Consider the following 18,291-nt stretch of genomic DNA (forward strand, 5'->3'; position numbering starts at 1 on the left):
TTTACAAGTACTTAAATAAAAAATAAGTCAGCACAAAATATCCTGTTCTGACTGAGGATGTCCACACTACATTTTGCAGAAGCTTGCTCTTTTAAGAATTTTAGGATGTTCCCTCTGAGATCATACTTATTCCAAAAGTAGAAGGAAAGCTTGGTTGTGAAGTGAAATACATTAACCCCCTAACAGTAATTTATTACCAAGACTGGTCAAAATAACTCTTCTTTTGGTTGTAAACTCATAAACATAATAAAGATAAGCTATTTTATCTAATAGCTGAATATTCAGGCTTTGTGAAACATACCTTAAAGGATAAGACCGGTTTTTTGACATTGGGCCCTTGATTTCACATTATAGCATGATGTTCTACTCACCCCTGCTTGTTGTTGGTAATTTGGAGCTGTTCCGAAGATATTCGAGAGGCGTCTGGCTGCTCTCTTGAGATATTCGGCCATGAAACGGTTTCCTATGGGCAAGCTTATACAGGCACAAACTATGCTGTTTATAATTTATTAATTACTCTACACTAGCACTGATAACGTGGAGGTGCGTCGCTTACTTAAAAAAATCCGGGTTATTGTAATTTTGATTTTTTTGTCGTAAAGTGGGTGTTACTGACGTCATCGTCGTGCTACTGCCACAGACAGCCCACAGACCTGCTGCCTATTTATTCATTCGGCTAAAATTCAAAATTAGTAACCCGGATTTTTTGAAGTAAGCGACGCACCTCCACGTTATCAGTGCTAGTGTAGAGTAATTAATAAATTATAAACAGCATAGTTTGTGCCTGTATAAGCTTGCCCATAGGAAACCGTTTCATGGCCGAATATCTCAAGAGAGCAGCCAGACGCCTCGCGAATATCTTCGGAACAGCTCCAAATGACCAACAACAAGCAGGGGTGAGTAGAACATCATGTTATAATGTGAAATCAAGGGCCCAATGTCAAAAAAACGGTCTTATCCTTTAAAATTATTCTACATCTTTATATCATTTTTTTTTTAGATCAACTGGAGGTGTGTGTGTGTGTATGTGTGTGTGTGTGTGTGGTGGTGGTGGTGGTGGTGGTGGTGTGTGTCTGTGTGTGTGGGGGGGGGGGGTGTCATCTTTATAAGGTTTATTTGACATGAGGTCCAGACTGGTGAATCATTATCGAACATCACTTTCACCCAGTCATCCACAGTCCTTGTTATTTTCTTCTTTTTAGGCATTCGTGATGGTTTACATGTGGCTTTTCTGGATATAAATCCCATTTCCTTCAGCTGGCTTCTTACAGTTATAGTCATAAACACGACTCCCATTTCTGTTTTTAATTTCTTTCATTCTGCATTTTCCATTTACAAAGCTTAGGGCTTTGAGTTTTCCGTCATGACCCTTTTATGTCTTCCTTGGGCTCCTGTTTCCCTTTTACTTGCTCCAAATTTCACACACAGCTGACTGGAAACCATAGTGGGAAACATATATTTAATGATACTTTCCATTGTTTCCTCTGACAGCTCTCTTGGTGGGGCCATTTTTGCTGCCAATCAGCAAGGTGCAGCAGCTCGTTAAGCTCTGCATGCACTAACTGCAGACTCATTTGCATATTTAGACATGTGCAGACATTTGTTTAGAAAATGCAAAGTATAAGGAGAGTCCAACATTTCTTTCTCACAAATGACTGATTCCACTTTTCACCTCTCTACTAGAACTGAAAAAAGGTGAAAACTAAATCAAACTGTTTGTGCCATATGTTTTTTCTTTTTAAACAAAATTAAAAGTTGAATGAACATCCTCCAAGTGTGATGATTCAACAATTTTTGGCAGGATTTATATATTCTTTGTACAAGCTGACATGTGTCACTGTTGAAGTTTTTAAAAAGAGGCTCAAGACCTACCTTTTTAGTTTAGCTTACAGCTGAATTTTATTTCATTTATTTATTATATATATATTATTTTTTGTTTGTTTGTTTGTTTTGTTTTAGTTTACTTTTATCTATTCATCCATTATTTAAAATATATTTTTATTTTATTTATTATTATTTTATTTTATTATATATATTTCTTTAAATTATTTTACTATATACTTATTTATCCAGTGTTTTTCCTTATGGGGATCTTCCACACCGGAGACTATGCCCACTCGGTCTCTGGGGTCATTACTGTGGGGACCGCCCTGGTTCGGGGTGGCTGGGGGATCCTGCACTGCAGCCCTGGCTGTGGTGTGGATGCCGGCCTGCCCTGATCCGGGCGGTTCCCCGTGGTGGCGGCCTCTGTGGTCATTGGTGGGCTGGCTCCCGGTGTGGACAGATCCCCAAGATACTGTTTCCTCGCTTCAGCGTCAAGCCAGATTTTAATGTTGCTTTTAATGTTGATTTTAATGTTGATTGTTGTTGATGTTGCTTATGTTGGGGGTGGTGGGGGGGTAGTATGTGTGCAGTGTGGTTGTCGGTGTGATGTTGTGTGTGAGTTTATGAATTGCATTGATTTTATTATGTAAAGCACTTTGTGCTGCTTTTTTCTTTAGTATGAAAGGTGCTATATAAATAAAGTTTGATTTGATTGGATTTTGATTTGATTTGATTTGATGTCATGTGACCTGTATGTAACTATGTAAAATGAATTGTCTTTATAAGACTTCCCTTTTTAAAACTGGAATTAATTCAGTCGTTTTTCTCTGTACCCTGATTATTTTTCAATGTGTCTCACCGTATAAGGACAACAGAAACAACAAAACATGAGATCTTACAAAACATTTTTACATTGGTAGAAATATTTCCTTGCTTGAATTTGAATTTTCTTTTAAATCTGCATATGGAACTACCAATCACAACACCATTATTCATATACCATCCTGTGAAAAAGAAAGTGCACCTTAGTTTTAAGAAAATCTAATCAAAACTAAGTCCACCTTTAGCCTACTGCTTATCAAATGTTCTTGATTATTTGATCAACAAAAAGTGTGAGCACCTCGATAAAAGCAGAAATTTTGGCAGTTTGATGGTCTGCAGCATTCAGGTGTGTGTTAACACAATGCCAAGGAGAAAAGACATCAGCAATGATCTTAGAGAGGCAGCTGTTGCTGCCCATCAATCCGGAAGGGTTATAAGGCAATTTCCAAACTATTTGGAGTCCATCATTCTACAGAGAGAAAGATTATTCACAATTTGTATAACATACAAGACAGTAGTTGGAAATCTTCCTAGAGGTGGACGTCGCAGCAAGTTCACCTCGTGGTCAGACTGTGCAATAATCAGAGAAATAACCAAGTGCTACATCTCAGACTCTACAGGCTTCAGTTAGCATGTTAAATGTTAAAGTTCATGACAGCACGATTAGAAAAAGACTGAACAAGTATGGCTTGTTTGAAAGGGTAAACAGGAGAAAGCCTCTTCTCTCTTAAAAGAACATGGCAGCACAGCTTAGGTTTGCAGCTACATCTCAACAGACCACAAGACTTCTGGAACCAAAGTCGAAATGTTTGGTCAAAATGAACAGCAGCACGTTTGGAGAAATGCTTACAAACCTCAATAAACTGGGGCAGCGTTGTAGAGAAGCGTGGGCTAGAATTCCTTCACAGTGAAGTGAGAAACTGATAACATCATACAGAAAATACCTACTTCAGTTATTCCCTAAGGTGGTTAGACAAACTATTGAATCATGGGTAATATGTTTTATTCTATTCTTTACAAACACACTTTCTGCAATTTTTTCTTAGTTTCTTCTTAAATGTTGTCTACTGTTGTTGCTCATCTGAGAGTCTATGTTCCCAATCTTTAGAGCCATTAAAGACCAGATGATTTTTTATTATGTCCTGATATGTTAAACCTCAGAAATGAAAGAGGGTACACTCTTTTCACTGTATTTGTCATTTTAATGGAACTCCATGGCATAGTTATGACAACACATAATTTTTCCTTGAGCTGGAAATGTCCCACCTGCTCGTCTGAGGAAAGTTACACCCATGGTTACGTTTGTATTTACAGACACATTCCTCAAAATGATGTGCTTTACTATAAAAAACAATCCCACACTATAACAGTCCCCTAATTTTGAAACTCAATGCTCAGAATTGTGGCTTGTGAGGCCTTTTATAGTTTAATAACAGTAGGAGGTGTCAAGAGTAAAAATGTGAAATATGGACGCACAGTTTCTGATTCACCTCCACAAATACAGTTAAGGGAAAAACAAATCCCATAAACATTCATGAGACCCAATTTCATGCCAGCACATTCTGATCCAACAATTTCTGTCTTTTTTAGCCTCGTACAGAAAATACCACAAATGCCACTGTCTCCATCTCTTGACTGTAGCATTTCATTGGTAGTTTGTTCCCAATAACCCCCTAATAATGACCTTCTTCTCTGCCATTAGCGAGACACTTGCTGGCAATTACCCACTTCTCCCAGAGGTTCGAAAATGTCACAGCTGTCAACACAGTGGTAGCCAGATCGTATGTAAGGGTAGCTCAGGAATCCAACACCGCCCTGGCACCGTCCATGTTCGCACACATCTGCAAGTTGTCACTTGCTAAAAACAATACAGGAGAAGTTAGGAATGTTGGCTGTGTTTTTCTTCTTCTTCTTTTTTTTTTTTTTAAACAAGCCATGCGGTTGTTAATTTATGCCATGATTGTGGCATCTGTTTGGTCCATTTGAAGCCGAGCCACAAGATTAAACACTTGCGATGCTACCTTGTGGGGTGGTCTGATTTCAGATGTGGTTAACCTGAAATACAATACCCACAGCTCCTCACTGTTAAACTAATCCCACCTGTTGATGTGCCATGAAAGGGCTTTCCCTTCTAAACACTTTGTTTTTCACCCATTTTTCACTCTTATATTCCCTGTTTATACAATCTTGTATCTACACTCTTTTCATCCCCACCCCTTCCCTAGATTCTTTCTCCATTTCTTTCCAAGGCTTCTGCTGTGTTCGTGAGTCTGTGTCAGGCCTTCTATGGGGGCAGCATTGGCAGAACAACAAAGCCTTGAAAGCACACACGCAGCTTTGATACACACTGTATTCAATTAACTCTCCACACAAAGCATTTCCACACATACACAATCCCTTGCTGACAGATCTCACACCACCCTCCTCCCAGACAGTCTGAGTTCGACACCGAGTGTATGACAGTATTTCCTCCAGGTCTCCACCACTCAGAAGGCACAAAGAGAAGATGATAAGCTTTCAATTAGATCAGGCTCAGGGGAATTTTCCAGCTGTCTTCACACACTCTGAGACCCCAGTCTCTCTTCCACATGTGGGGAACAGAGCTGCTCTAATCTGGCTCAGTCTTTGTCATAGACATACACAAGCAGAGTTGCTTCTTTTTTTTTAAATCATCCTCTTCCGGAAATTGTAACTCTCAGGAAAGAGGCAAAACATTTGCCTGGGTGAGGCTGCTTGTCTGGATGCAATTTTTGTCAAATGTATAAAGTGGTTGACAAACAAGATTGCTTTTTAAGTAGATGAAATATAAAAAGTACAGGAGGTCAAAGTTAAGAGACAATAAAACAATCATATCCGGTTGAATGAAGAGCGCAGTACCGTCATTCTATAACTAATTGAGTCTGGAGTTTATCTTTGATAAAATTAGAAAAATACAAAGCAGTTTAGAAAGACAAACAGAGAAAGAAAGTCAGTGAGAAAACAGAGGAAATGTTTTGGAAAGAGCACAGACTCATTAAAACCATCTAATGTCTAATTAACACATTATCCTGCGCTGCTGTTGTTGTACCTGCAAACAAAACTCATTTGGCCTTCTTCTGCAGCTACTGACCTCCTCTCCCTTGAACAACATGAGAAGGAGCAGGCTAGAACCGGATTGATTTGGGCGTCTGGTACATGAACAGAAGTCTATTTTCTAACCAGACTGGTGGTGGGAACAGAGACTACCGTCCAAGATCAGGGTTCCCACAGATTGACCGAGAAAACGCAGGGGCCAGGGGCTAAGAAACCGCGAGAGCTGTGATGCAGCTATTCTCACAGAGATGACTGGTGCTGCCTTGCTGGCACTGTGTGGGATACGGAGGGAAAGATACAGAAAGAGAAGGCTCTCCCAGTTCAGAGGGATCCCAGTGAAGGTAGTTTCTCATCCATGCTGGGTCTACAGAGACCACTCTGTGCTACGATACACCAGTCCGCTCCCAGTTCCCACAGTGGAGCACCTCTCCACGGAGCTCGGAGTGGGTTCCCGCTCAGGCTCAGAGAAGCAAGCACACTATCAGAGATCTGGAATCAAAAACTGAGGGTCACAACTGTGTGATCTCTGAGTCATCAATATTAAGTGATCTTTTGCGACTTTTTTTTCCAGCAGCACTGAATGGTACACTGTTTAAATGGCAAAAACTGGGCTAATGAATAAAAAATTAATCATTTTATAATCCAGGTGACTTTCCAGCAGAAAATGCAAAGCACTCCATGTTTTTATCATCTCAGTTATGAGTCTGAAATGTTTCTTTTGTGGGTAAGTGAACTGCATATCTTTGGTATTTAGACAGTTTAGGAAAACAGTGACTCTTTTATTTGATTCATTACATTTTTCTTTTTTTCCGATCCTAAGCTGATTTCTAAGTATTGACCTTTTAAGACCACATAACCTGAGGATGTTAGCTTCCCTTTTTTTGTTGTAGCAGTTCAAAGAATTATTGTGCCGTTTCATTTACTTGGTAATTCTCTCACACAAAGAAGTGTCTTGATGACACAGATACAAGTGCAACAATCTTGTGAAAAAAAACTGAGTCAAACTTCCGGACTCATCTCACCATAGGAAACCAAGTAAATGAGTAAATACCAGAAGAAGGTCTTTCTAGATACTCAGTAGACCACTGCATGGTGAACCTGTGGCCCAGATCCTGGTTAGAGGGTATTCTGGCAAAGACCACAGAGGCCAACTCTCATTTAGATGTCCTAATGGCTTACATTTAGATTCTTCTCATTGCATGAAGACCGCAGCTGTCTGTGTGTAACCAATCTGGTCTTAATTTGATTAGTTTGTTAGGGAGAAAAGTTGAACACTTGATATGAAAGCTTCATAGCTTGTAGTGTTTGAGCATTCTAAGTCTACTGTAATAATGAAATGACATGCTTTTCAAAGCTTGATTTATATACTGCATTTGCACTTTACCAGTGAACCAAAATATGTTTTTACTAAGAGAGTAGGTCAACTTCCCAGAAACAATGCTAGTTGTTTCCCATACAGATTCATGAGAATTGAGACAAAATCTTTTTTCTACCCTTTTTTCTCACAGAGAAAATTCGGAATAACGATCTGTACATGCGAACACAGCTTCCTCTATAAAACAGGAAATTAACACACACACAGAGACACACACACACACACACACACACACACTGTAGTTCTCTGCCAGGCACTCCCCCTTCATTGTGGGGTACTGGCTGGGTGGAAGGGGGAGCAAGAAGGCGAGAAGGGGAAACGGGGTTCCCTGTGGACCAGGTCTCTGTTCACTCGCTAGCAGGGGAACTCGCTAAATTGGCGGTTCACATACACACTTTCTATGTCCCTTACTTTTTTCATCCATGTACGCAAGCAGCAAGTTAAATGAAGATGATTGCTCAAGTCTGTTTTGGATCACATGGGAATGTGGATGGTCATTAAAATCTACAATGTGCCTTCCTTTCTTTTTCCTCTCCTACATTGGAAGCAGCAGAGTCAGATAAATGTTTCTCCAACAGTTTACTTCTGATTTCTTTGTCTCTGCTCTTGTAAATGTGAATGTCATCCTGTGACCGACCACCGACTTACATGACTAATATTCTCAGTAAGGGCTCACGTAGATGTAAAGAAAACAGGAGAAACCACTGAATCACCACAAACCTGCCGCCCCCTTTAAGCTGCCAGTCAGAATGACAACTTTTTTCCCCCTCATCTTCTCAAGTGTAACTAAACACAAGAGCCTCGCAAAAATGAGTGTGTTGACAGATTCTTACCTTCATCACCTTTTCCTTAATCACTTTTTATTGCCGTTGCCATTTTAGCACTTCAAATGTCATCAACACAATCAAAGCCAGTACTGAATAAATCAAGCTGCTGCTGACACCCAATGAAGTGTGAGCTTTTGTTACTATAAGACAAGTGAGATGACTCAAAGCCATTGCTTTGGTGTTTCTGTCTCCAGTGTGTGTGGCAGTGTTACACACCCCCGTGTCTGTCCATTTTTGCCCTGCAGGCTTCTGCGAACCATTCCCATGGTTCCATAGTTCCACTATAGCGACTGTGGAAGTCCTCAGGGAACATCTCCCACATGCTGGTTTGTTTTTATCTTTAATGGAAGATCTTCTTACTTTCTCTTCATAGTATGTATGTGAAGTAAACACAAGTGTTTTTTTTGTTTGTTTTCTCTACAGGCACCTGTAAAACAAAACCTATCAATGGGTATGAGATGTGAATCATGCATTTCAGTCTGATGCGTGCAGATATCAAGCACCTTTGCTCCTTTTGTTTTTGCCCAGAAGGCAGAGATGAAGAAGGACAAATATCTTTCAAGTATCTGGAGAAGTCTGTTAAAGAGTGTTCAGATTTACAATAATTGCTGAGATATAACAGCCAAATGGGCCATGGAACAAAGAAGGACTGTGGGGGGATGGAAAATTAAGCATTTACATTAGAGACCTGGTAATGAGGGGGTTTTCCTGAGAGCTGACAGTGAGGAGAAGGAGGATCAGAGACGGAGAGGTAAAATAGTGAGAGTGCATAAGATCAGGAGGTGGTAGTTACACAACTGATCCCAGACAGGTTTTTTGGCTGTAAAAATGACTTCAGAACGGCTGGAGGACCATGCACTTACATACAAATGATTTATTCTTGAAGTCCACAGGTGTTTGTGCTTTATGAAAGACTGTATGCTTTACCTCGGAGGGGGCTGTGGCAGCACAGTGAGCCAAGGAGGATTTTGACTCCAAGACGTCTTGTGAGATTCATCCACATTATGAGGTGTGGCCTTCTGGCAGGCCACTCGCAGCAGGGCACGGCAGATCTGAACATAAAACAGATCCAACAGGGAGCAAACTCCATCAATCTCTCTCACTGAGATGGACACTGAAGCAGATTATCAAAGACAAAGGAAAGAACTGTAGAGTATTTTTGGCAAGTGTTTGGCTAGTAAGGTAGATGACTTAATCTAAATGTTTTATTAAGAACTTTAGTCGAAAACTTTTATTAACCTTATACAATAAAACATCAAACAATGCATTTCTCCATTAGTTTTCTGAGTTCCCCTGCGCTCCAGCCACCTTGTGCTTTGCCAAAGTGTGGCCTTGCAGTTTTCTTTTTGTGGTTTTTGGAAATGCCCCCACTTTTCCGGCCCTGCTCCAATTTTCTTTAAATACAACCGTAATTGGTTTGATTTCCTACCTCCGGCCTGGTGGTGAGAGGAGGGGGTGACAAGCAGTGGTGGGAGCCAGTGAGGGCCAAAGCAAAGGGAGCCCAGCCTACAGCAGGCGAGCCGCACGCTTGGGTGGCAATACTATTTGACCAGCAGTGCTATTCCCCATTTTAAAGGCTGTTTATGAGGAAATCCTGGAAGCCTATTAGTGGAAACTGTCATAAATCAGCACAGCAAAACACTTTAATACACAGACCCACACAATACTCAGAAATCTCAAATACCTGAATGTGTCAGAATTGTGAACATATACACATCATAACTCAGCAACTTTTCCCCTTTTGGTCTCGCACACACACACACACATCTATTTCATCCCTGCCAACAAATCTTGCGACATTATCGTAAAGGCATTCCAACCTCCAAATCAGAACCAGTCTCCTACAAAAAGCCTTTTCTTTGTGATTTCTCTCATAGGCAGGCAGACAGAGGAGTGGGAGTGTGGCGCTCTTCATGCAGGCGTGAGTAATCAAAAAGGAAATAAGACGTAGTGTCTGGAAGTGCCCAAACAGGCCCCTACTGATCTGCAGCCAGCTCATTGTTTTGACTTTCTATTGTTTCCTTGCTTGGCTGGCAGACCGGAGAGCCGCTATCCAAAAAGAGAGCGGCCAGTCTGGAGAGGTCCCTGTCATGAGGATATGCCTTGGGTGGCAAGGATGCTAAAGGGGGAATCCTATAAAAGTACTGCATGAAATGAGGCAGGAGGTATGGATGAAAACAAGGGGAGGATGTGACTAAGCTTAGCAAGTATCAAAACACAATGACATTCACATCAATAGTTGGTTATCAGCTTACACTTTATCTAACAACTGCAGACTAAATTTGAAGCCTAAAGAGTTCAAGCTGACTGCTTACCCTTGGAGGCTACAGTTAAAGGTTCTTATCGGCAAGATACACTCACACCTCCTGATGACTGAGCAGCACCAAGTGCACATAGGTGAAACTGGATCTGCATGCTGAAAACTCTCAGTCTGGGGTAGAGGAGGTGTTGATTTTTACTGTAACCAGCAGCAACGCAGAGAGGACCCGTTATGGTGAGTCCAGGGCCAAACACAGCATGTTAATATAGGATGGGGAGACAGTGGGCGAGTTTGTCTTCTTTATGATGGCTGGAAAAAACAACAAAACGCTCTTCCAACCAAAGCAGGATTCTGGGGTATGTGGTGTAGCCGCAGAAGAAATGGACCCTGGAGGCTTCCGTAGCTGGAGCATTGGTGCAGAGAGAACACAGGGACTTGTCCAAAAATGGCACAAGTGCATGCACGCACATACACACAACCTGTAGCTTTCCCGGCAAGCGACAGTCATCTTGGTGGAAAAATATGGTAACCGATGCATTAAAGCTCAGGACTTTGAGGGATTGCAGGGACACAGTGACATACAGACCAGGGGGAACACGCCATGCAATATCCATAAAGCAGAGGAGGTTGTTGGGATTGATGGGTCAGTGAATCTTCATACATCCTAGACAATGGAAAAATAAACAAACCAACTTAGCTCTAAGGTTGTATTTATATGCATGTATTCCATTGTACTTGGGAATATCATGCCACTGTGTGCACCATCAAAGCCAGAGCTATCCGGTAATTACACTAATTGGAAACAGTGTATACCACAGTGCCTTTCTCTTAGAATGGAAGGATTATACTCCTAATAAATGACTTTTATAAAAACAAGATGACTTAAAAAGCTGAACCAGAAAACAGCTAAACACACACACAGAAAAAAATGCTTCTCAAAAGCCTCCACTGGTCTGTTGCCTCATAACACCAAACACCGCACTTTTAACCTCAATCCTACTGAGCTTCTTTCTCAGGATCACACCACAGTTTTCTACTCATTAAGTGAACCATACAAATGTTTTGAGCTCCTGGCACTTCTTCACAGTTGTCAGTGTGAGACAAGACTTTTACTGCGCACAAGTCCAGGACACTGCAAGTTTTACAGGGTGAGTGAGCCGCAGCTTTCACTGCTCAATTGAACAAATTCCCAAAAGTCCAAAAGTTAATCCAGCTCAGGGTTTACCAGGAGCAGCACATCCAAAGACACGCTCAGGATGACGACAGTAAACCAGTCTTTTGGCTACGTGATCTCAACTTGTGCGTTCCTGATGAGCTGGCAAAGTGGAGACGTAACACTGACAGTCTTATTAATGCTTAAAGCATTTTGACAGAGCCTCTTGTTACTTACTTAAACCACACTGCCTTCAGCGACCTAATGGAAGTCTAAAAGCCATTAGGCTCGAGGGCTTAGCCAACACAAACCATGCACGCAGCCTATGAAAGAGCAGCTAAGGGCAATCAATATATATCCCCTTCATTTTCCTCCTCTTGCTACTACTTCCCCTCCAGTGTTAAAGCTAAATATCATAGCATTCTTTATGGCTGCTGGCGAGTAAAGAAGACACTGGTTCAGAGCAGAATAAAGCAGAGACAAAGGGCCAGCACCTGCAGAGTAAAGATCAGATATGCACATTAACACTCGTTGCAAGTTGATTGCCTTTGGCTCCAGGCATCTCTGATTAGTTGTTTCTCACGTATGTTTAGGATCTTGGTTTGCACGTCAGACCAAAAATGAAAACAGAGGAGCTTTACTGTCAGTAAGTGGCACGTGAGTGTAGTCTGTAGTCCTTTTACCATGGCGACAAGGCAGGGAGGGGCATGCTGGGGAGTTTCTCTTTAACAGGCCTGGCCTCTGCAGAGACTGGCATGAAAAGAAAGCAAGAGAGCTGGAGACGGATGGCAAAAACCAAAACTTCAAAGACCGCTTCTCTTTCCCTTAGTTGTGCTCTGTAATACTGAAAGGGAACCTGCTAGTTCACTTTCGCACAAAGACACTCACACACAGACGGTCTGTTACGCACACACACCTGGGATCATCAAGTCAGATGTTTCCTGGTTCCTTTTAAATAGGACCATAGGAGTATTTTGCATTAAGTAACTACAGTCACGGTATAAACACATAGTAATACACACATGCACAAACCACAAAGACACAGCCATTATTCCCCAAATTCCAGACAGATATTTGCTGCAGGCTGTGACACAGTAACATAGCATAAGTTGTAAGGTAAATTTGCCCCACAGGGAGCAAAGGTTGGGGTGTGTCTCCTGACAGAGCAGTCTTTTATGTCTAATAGTTTTTCCGTCACAGACAAAATAAAACAGGCCACTATTGTAGACTTATAAAGAGACTAAACAGCCTGGACAAAGGCAGCTGGAGGCATGAAAGCTGACGTCACAAGTTGTCTTTCAAGTACAAAGCTGATGAAGGTTCTTTGCCCCCCTTATTCCCCTTTGAAAGTACTCAATTTAAGACCCACATTTCTCTTTATCCCCCCACTCTAAACCTCTCCTTTCTCTCTCACATACACACACACACACACACACACACACACACACACCTCCTCTCATGCTTACTGTGAAAAAGTGCTGACCACGTTCAGGAGATAAGAACAAAACCCCAGGAGATGAGGCATTGCCAGCTTTGAGAGTTTCCTCCTCTTTTGGCTTATTGTGAATGACTACCCTCTAGTGGTGTTACTGTGAATATGACTTGAATATGAATCCTTGAACTCTCACTGTGCCTCTTTACCAGCCAACAGCTGCAGTTAACCACAGCTCTGCCACAGGGTGTGACTGTAAGACCCAGATGGAATGAGTGGCAAGCAGAGGAATAGGGGTGAGGCGGCTTTTTGTGGGCGGCCCAAGGGGGTCCGCCACAGTCCCCTATCTTCCTACCACAGTAGCCACCGAGCCCTGGAGAGAGAAAGCCAAACTACCACATTTTAAAGAGGGCTAAAATAAACAATGTGAGTACACTAAATCCACCCTGACTGGTTGACTGCGGGCACTGGAGCAGAGCAGATAAGCTGGTGATATTACTTGGTGGTCTGGCAGTTGATGGGGTGACTGATGCCACAATGAACTCCAGTATGATCTCCATTTGGGTGGAAACATCAGGTCCAAATAATTTGAGGCGGCGTTTGGTTAAGAGTCACTGTGCACCCAAAGAACAAACTCTGAGCAAACAATCAGTCAACTTCAGTAAAAGTTTAAATTGGTCGAAATTTCCCCAAATACCTGTGGTGGTAGCTTGCATGCAGATAGTTTGTGGCACGATTTGTGGTGTCCATCCGAAGACATCTGTTCCTAGGTGAGTGGAATGATAATTTGTGAACAAAAGACATGCAAAACATTAACATGGACGCAATTGTTTTCCTGAAATAAACTGCTTGATTTTACAGACAAATATTCACAACAGGTGCCTTCTGAAATGATATGCCAAAATTAAAAAAAAAAAAAAAAACCTGATGTTCTGTCACAGACAAAAGTACACAGAGGTAAATAAACATTGAGAATTAGGTCTATCTGGACCAACTACCAATAAAATGTTGCATATATATTCAGTCATTATAATTGTCATGTCATATATGGCATAAGCCTGCATATGGGGGCCATTTGACAATAAACACTATTTTTCTAACAACTTCAAAACATTTAATTTTTAACAAAAAGGCACATTGCCTTGTTTTAAAGAGTAAAGAGTTGTTTCTGTTCATTTGCATTGTAAAAGCTATCTCATTACAACAGTAGAAATGCAATTCAAAAGAATTGAACCTCTAAAATACACGAGGCGAGGCTTCATTACATTTGAAATCCAAATACTGGGAATATTCTCACACTTCCGGCTTACAAAAAAGAGCAACCAGACAAAGAAAAAAAAACACAAGATAGAAAAACTGATTGGTCTGTGACAGCTGTAAGAATTGAAGTTTGGCTAGAAAAACACACCTTTGTTGGAGTGGAGGGGGGGGGGGGGGGGGTCAGCGTCCCGTTGGCGCTCGTGCTAACCAATCGCAGACGACGAGTATCTGTTGCCAACATATTCTCTGAGTAAAGCCCAACATGACTGAAGATGTAAGGAGCAGATAAAAAGCTCCGGGGGCGTAATATTGCTCGGGCCGTGGGGGCCACAGCTCTCTGGTCTGACAGAAATGCATGAACTTCCGCTATCCAACAGCAACACTCTGCGGCCTGTAGCCTACTCACTCCCCGTGTCTGCCTCCGCTTGTCTCATTAGCTAATGATGAATACATTCAGCCACATTTCAGATTATTGAGGAGCTACTCTTCTACATCTAATCAGTTATAATGACAACAATCAGCAACATATTTAATCATTGAAGCCTACAGACTCTTTCTTTTTTTCCCCAGGTGGACAGGGAACGCACAAGTGGAACTAATTAAGATAATTATGGGCGCGTTCCATTCATGTTTACCAGCATTAAGTCATGGAGTCTGACCGGAATGCAGCCTCTGTTTTACTGTTGCTGAATGTTGTAATTCAGTAGTAACAAATTGACACAGGGGGAGGAATTTCTTTCAGTCATTACATACCAACACGAAATAATCCTCAAGAAGCCCACACGTCTGTGGCTTCAGAGATTAGCATTAATACCTTGAAGGGATGCGCCTATTGCGAAATTCTGGGCAGATACTGATGTTGAAAATATTAATTTGGCTAATAGCTGACACTAATCTTGTCATGCATTGTTCCTTTAATGCCAGCAAAAACAAGGAATATACATTATAAAATAAATAAACAATAAATAACATTAAGTTTTTAAGTATGTCTCCCTTCATCATACTGTCTTTGAATGAAACTTTACTGGAACCTGTCACATAAGGGGGAAAAAATGGTTTGAAACAACTTTATTTGCTGTTAAACCATAACCATTGCTTCTCAGTACTTACAATAAAAGTGGCCAGCAAAAAAAATTTAAATCAATCTCAGGAAAAAGTCGATGGGGTACTACCAGGCCACACCAGATAAACATTTGCCACTGCCATTGATTGATGTTATCCCATTTCCCATTTGGCTGTTTGCTGCCAACAAGCTGAGTTTAGGCTGATATTAACTGGACTAATGTATTTGGGTGTCCCTAATACCTTGGCAGGAATTACTTTACTGATGCTCGCTTAATATTTCACCACTCCTTTTTGCAATTTTCCCACAGTTGCAAGTGTGCTGAGGAGAATTATCCTGTTAAAACATATATGTGAGACATGTGAAATATAATTTCACATTGTCTTTCATGTTCATAAGAGGCAGAAAGCGTGTCTCAATCAGGGATTACAAGCTGCCTGGTCCCTGAAAAAGAAACGCAACCCCAAACCATAACAGTTCCACCATCATGCTTCACAGCTGGTATCAGTTTCTTCTCCTAAAAGTATGTCTTTGATCAGATTGCCTGGTCTTTCTGTGTATGTTCACTGAGAAGATGTAGTTTCGCTTTAATGCTCTTCTTTAGGAGCAAAGGATTTTCTTTTGTATCAAACCGTCTGCTGTTTGCATCAATCTGCAGGGGTACTCAGTCCTGGCACCCATTTCAATCTTACATCACTTACAATTGTTTTTCTTTACAGTGGAATGGTCTCTTTTTGCAAAATCCGCGTCATTTTTCCCGAATAGATCCCCTTTCACTAGTAAAGAAAACACCAGGCCCCTGACAACAGAGCTTTGAATAAGACAGATTGCTCATGTCATTCCCTTTAATCGTTGGCAGTGAATCTGGAACGCCTGATTCTTACTTTACCGATCTGAAGGAGTAACAGTGATAGATTCAACGATACTAGAGAAATACTTATCTTTCAAGTAACTTAAGGTTCGTATTTTACTTCTGAATGCTGAAATGTACTCTGTTTCAAAGAGGATAAAGTGTTTCCTCGCACAAATACCAACAGTTTCCATGGGGTGTGTGCACTTTTTCACATGACTGTACTTCCACTACCGCTAAATTATCTGGCTCTAACAAGCTGTCATAAGACAACAAGCAGAATAGAAGCGTTGCAGTTACGCTTTTTCTTTCTCCTGTTTGGTTTTTCTAGTTTTTTTTTCCATGAGAATGACGAAATAAGAAATAAAATCACTCTTTGTGCAACCTGATCTCAATCTGTGATTGGATGCGACGGTTGGGTCACAAGCATCTATGATACGAGGGGGTCATGAGCCAGTTTTATTATGGGTGCTGTCTGCTGTCTGTAGCCTGCTTTGAATGCGTGCTCTTTAAAATCATACATCTGAACTTCAAGATTATTGGTTGAACCTTGGTCTGGACGATTGAACGGCTGTAAAAAGAAACACACTTTTATTCAAACTAAGCTTTCATGATAGACACCAGGCAATGTGCATAAAAGGCATATCATAGACCTGGAATTGATTGATCGTGTTCTTATAAATAGTAATGAGCTTCCCTATGTTTTTACAGCTTTAATATCCTGTCAATTACCAGGGTACATCAAACACAAGCTGACGTACAGCCACATCAAATGTCAGGTGCACAGAGTCCAAATGCAAAGAGGGTTTTTCACACATTGTAGGTCCAAAACCCTGTTGGGATATCACTGTGTACCCTTGAGCGAGCTACTTTACCAGAGTAAATATTTAGTCAGCTGTATAAATGCGTGTTGTGTAAAACCTGCAAAGTGAACTGGCAGAGCAGGGAAAGAGTAAGTGCCAAAGAGAAATGTCTCCACTCAGCTATTGAGTGTTGAAAAATACACAGCTGATTGAATTACTTGTTAAAAAAGAATAATGGCCAAAAAATAAAGTGTGCATTAGATGAAATGTGGCTCACGGAGAAAAAAATTTTCTCACCAAAGTAAAAACAGATCCTTTATAAATCATTGTAAATGCAACCTTTGTCTCTTCAAAGCCGACCCGTTGGCTCGCTCTCATGGTGTGTAATGTGGCCCTGCTCTTTCTACATGTGGAAACACACTCTAACGTCAATCTACACCAAACTTAATTCTCTAACAAAGTCAACCCTCAGACGGCCTTTTGATGGTCTCTCCAAAAGAGTAAACCGGCCAAAATGTCCTCAGATTGTAAGTCGAAATATCAAGCCAGCTCACACGAAAATAGACCCACACACACACACAGCCAACATGTTTGGGAGAAACAACACTCACCCCCCTCCTAGTCTCACCTTCATTACCCAATTACACTAATACGCTCGCCCTGCTTGTGATGATTGTGTGGTCTGAGCGATTTTTACCTCCCATTGACACAGACAGTCTGTTTGTGTCTGGGTGGATTTCCTCTCTGTGAATTACAAGTGAGGACGGTGTCTCGGTGAGCAGGGAGTAGAGAATGTCTGAGGCTGAAACGCGACACTTTAATGATCTGGAGAGCATCCAAAAGGGAAAAAAAATAAAAAGTACACCCCCACACCTTTTTTTTTTCCTTCCCCCCCCTCTCTTGTGAAACTTTAGCTGCAATCAGTCCGGCAGAACAGACTTGTTTATGCGTCAGAGCAGTGAAGAATTGGCTGAGGAACATCATCGAGTTTACTGTAAGAGGGTGTCTTTGGGTGGACACCCACATGAGACATTCCTTGCACAGAGAGCTGTAAACAAACATACATCAGGCCTAAGACCAAACACCAGATAGTTTTTTTTTTTTTTAAATTTGCCAATTTCCCCATCTTCATCAGCCCACTTTAGTTGAGCCCAAAGAGAGAAACAAGCACCACATAGTGGAAACATCTTTTCATGTTTCGTGCAGTTCATCAAGATTCCTCAAGGCCCCAGGGACTCTCTGTGGGAGGCTGCCCCACCCCCCTTTCAACCCAGTTCCTGAGAATGAACCAACACGAAATGGGTGGCAGAGGGTGCCCTCAGTAAAAAAAAAAAAAATCTCCCTTTGCATCTGCTGATGCTTAAATTAGGTTTACTACTGCTGTAATGCATATATACTGGAGAAAAACAATGGAAGGATTTAAATACTAATTTGGGTGTCATTTACCATGGAATTGGTCAAAGCTTCAAGCATTCTGGGCAGACGTAGCAACCTGAAAATTGTGCTAACTCTTAACTTAATTGACAGAATATTCTGATTCCCATACACCA

The sequence above is a fragment of the Odontesthes bonariensis genome, chromosome 17, assembly GCF_027942865.1.
Source record: "Odontesthes bonariensis isolate fOdoBon6 chromosome 17, fOdoBon6.hap1, whole genome shotgun sequence".
Classification (NCBI taxonomy): Eukaryota; Metazoa; Chordata; class Actinopteri; order Atheriniformes; family Atherinopsidae; genus Odontesthes; species Odontesthes bonariensis.